The 3,455-nt window shown below is 46.8% G+C and overlaps 1 pseudogene; it reads left to right on the plus strand.

The window, feature by feature from the left end:
- Nucleotides 1–948: 948 nt before the first annotated feature.
- LOC146193482 (uncharacterized) lies at nucleotides 949–2,836 on the plus strand (annotated as a pseudogene).
- The last annotated feature ends 619 nt before the right edge of the window (nucleotides 2,837–3,455 follow it).

Consider the following 3,455-nt stretch of genomic DNA (forward strand, 5'->3'; position numbering starts at 1 on the left):
GCACAGCAAGAGACGATACAAAGGAATACACAAGATCACTTGAAATACATAGATGAGAGGTTCACAGAATACAAACGCTAAGCATGCAGTAAAACAGGTATCCAATAACGTAGAGTCTTTACAACAGATGAAACACGAGAGAGTGCATAAACAAACACCAAATTGTTCACCGGGCACTGTTGCAGTCCGACGCCTCAAGAGTCACGATGTGGCCGCCATACGAGACGAGCGCCGCTCCCTTGAAGGTCCGTGGGCTTGCCAGCAGCGGGTGATCCCCGGGAGTCCAGCCGAAGCACAGGCGAATACGTCGCAAAACACGGACGAACTGACTGACTCAACAAGCGGCGCGGTCGCTTTAAATAGGGCGCGCCGCGTCTGTTTGTTAACACGCGCCAAAGCTAGCGCGCGCACACACACATAGCTTCGCTGGTTATAGCTCCCTCTTCTCCTCCCGTCGAGCCGCGCGTCGTCATTGGCTAGGTCCCATAGAAGATGCTCGATTTTTCTGGCGCATTCCAGGCCGATGAACCACCGTCTTCCCCGGGCAAGGGGAAAGAGGGTGACAACAACGCGTACAAAGCTACGCGCTCTCCCGCGCGGGGAAGGGGGCTTTGCTCTCCATGCCTTCCACGCGACGCCGTGCGGGCCTCGCGCCGTACCGGCTTGATGGAAATGGGCGCCGATTTCGTGACACTGCCCCTCCCTTAAAGAATATTGCCCACAATATTCACAACAACCACGAACATCGCGCGCACATGCATGCGCTCACAAATATATGGGGCAAATGACCATATCACACATATTGCACAAATTTCACATTACAAAATTCGTACATCAATGCCATGAAATTTACAAACATGACAACACACTGCCGTCGAATACACCTAGGAATCAACAACCTAAAAGTGCCACACGCTTTATTGGCACGGCAGCTGGGCTTGCGCAAAGATGAATAATCCGCTTGTCTTCCTCGTGCAGATCATCGCCAGCCTGCTGGTGATACCATCGGGATGCCAACAACCACGTCAGCATTTCCAGCCCGAACATGTGCAAGTGCTACGGAACGACAATTTTGCAACGCCCCCGGTCCTACGATCCACGGACGAATTTTGGCACCTACCATCGCCAACGACTAGCGGCAGCGACTGTGTGGCCTTCAAGCCATGCGGAGCGGCGCTGCAAGCTTCTTGGACTATAAAAGACTTGACCGAAGGATTTCGAACCAAAGGGCACGGCAGCTGGGCTTGCGCAAAGATGGATAATCCGCTTGTCTTCCTCGTGCAGATCATCGCCAGCCTGCTGGTGATACCATCGGGATGCCAACAACCACGTCAGCATTTCCAGCCCGAACATGCGCAAGTGCTACGGAACGACAATTTTGCAACGCCCCCGGTCCTACGATCCACGGACGAATTTTGGCACCTACCATCGCCAACGACTAGCGGCAGCGACTGTGTGGCCTTCAAGCCATGCGGAGCGGCGCTGCAAGCTCCTTGGACTATAAAAGACTTGACCGAAGGATTTCGAACCAAAGGGCACGGCAGCTGGGCTTGCGCAAAGATGGATAATCCGCTTGTCTTCCTCGTGCAGGTAAGAAAGCGCTTTGGAAAATGTTTTCGATCTAGCGAGCGTTGCCTTGTTGTGCTGCCGTGCCCTGCGGTACTTCTTGACACAGTGCGCGATGTGGTGCATGTGATGAAATTGTTACTGCTTGCGGGTGACGTTGAGAGTAATCCTGGGCCTGACATGGCAGAACTTTCGCAACAGTTACAGAATATAGCAGATGACATAAAGACAATAAAAGAAGAAAGGCTAACATCAATAGACAACAAACTAGAACGCCTTACTCTCCTTGAAGACAAACTTTCGTCATGTACCGATCATATTGCCAATCTTCAACAGGTCGTATTATCTCTGGAATTAAAGCTAGACGATCTTGAGAATCGGTCCAGAAGATCAAATCTTATTATTTATGGCATCCCTGAAAAGGAAGAAGAAAATAGCGAATCCCTGGAGCGAACTGTAAATGAAGAAGTTTTGAAAGAATCCCTAAAACTGGAAGAAGTTGCAATAGAACGCATTCACAGGCTAGGTAGACCGACGGAAAACAAAACAAGGCCTGTAATACTAAAGCTTCTAGATTTCAGGGAAAAAACGAACATTTTGCGCAACTGTCACAAATTAAAGGGCACCGAGTTTACCATAAGTGAAGATTTTTCGCTTCGTGTCCGCGAAATCAGAAAAAAAGCTATGGAAATACGGGAAACCAAGAAAAGATCGCGGCGAGAAAGTGTCGCTGGTTTACGACAAACTAAAAATAAACGGTGAACTTTATTTTTGGGACAACGAAAATTGTGAAGTGTTACCAGTTGCAGCTCCTCCAGTTACACCTTCACTAACCGAGACAGAAAACCAAAGCACAGGTACACGGACTCTACGCTCGCGCCGTCCACAGCGTCCCAAATAACCTTCGTGAACATTAATGCGCGTAGTATTATCAATAAGGTCGGTCCCCTAGAATCCTTATTATTAGGTTTAAAGCCAGAATTCATGGCGATAACTGAAACATGGCTAACAAAAGAAATTAAAGACTTTGAAGTAATTCCCCCAAATTATTCCATATCACGCAAAGACAGGCCGACGCGAGGCGGAGGCGTGGCATTATTGATAAGAAAAGATATAAGTTTCCTTACGTTACCTGAAGTTGAAGGGGTAGAAGCTATCTTTTGCAAACTCTGCTTTTCTGATTCTACCATCGTTGTGGGTTGCGTCTATCTTAGTCCTTGTTCTGATCCTATCATACTCCAATCATTGTATACGTATATGCAACATCATGTTAAGGGGCGGGACTAATACTTTTAGGTGATTTCAATCTTCCTGATATTAACTGGAACACCCTGCACCATAATTCACCTTGCGCCGATGTTGTTTTTGATATAATGCTTTCTTTTAACCTTTCGCAAATCGTAACAGAACCCACACGTGTACAAGGAACCAGCTCCAACATTCTAGATTTAGTTTTCCTGAGTAGTCATTTCCCCTGTCAAGAAACCAATGTGGAAATTTTAAATGGCCTGTCTGACCACAAACTAGTAATGTGTTCTGTCCCGCATCACTATAATGCACCTTGTTTGCAATCAACAATAACGTATCCCGACTACAACCGAGCTGACGACACTACCATACTTGATACTTTATCGTACGAACTAACATTATTTCAACATCTCTCGGATGACATACACACTGATATAGAAACATTGTGGCAGAGATTTAAAAACGTTGTGTCATATTGCATCACTAATTATGTGCCTACCAAGACTAAAAGAATACGCAAACGTAATCCATGGATAACTCGAGCCGTAATTCATGCCAAACGAAAAGTTCGACGACTGAAAAAAGTGCAAAAACGCCATCCATCACCGAGAACAATTGAAAAATTAACCTTGGCTATCACT

The sequence above is a fragment of the Amblyomma maculatum genome, chromosome 4, assembly GCF_055883805.1.
Source record: "Amblyomma maculatum isolate TAMU_Amacu chromosome 4, ASM5588380v1, whole genome shotgun sequence".
NCBI lineage: Eukaryota > Metazoa > Arthropoda > Arachnida > Ixodida > Ixodidae > Amblyomma > Amblyomma maculatum.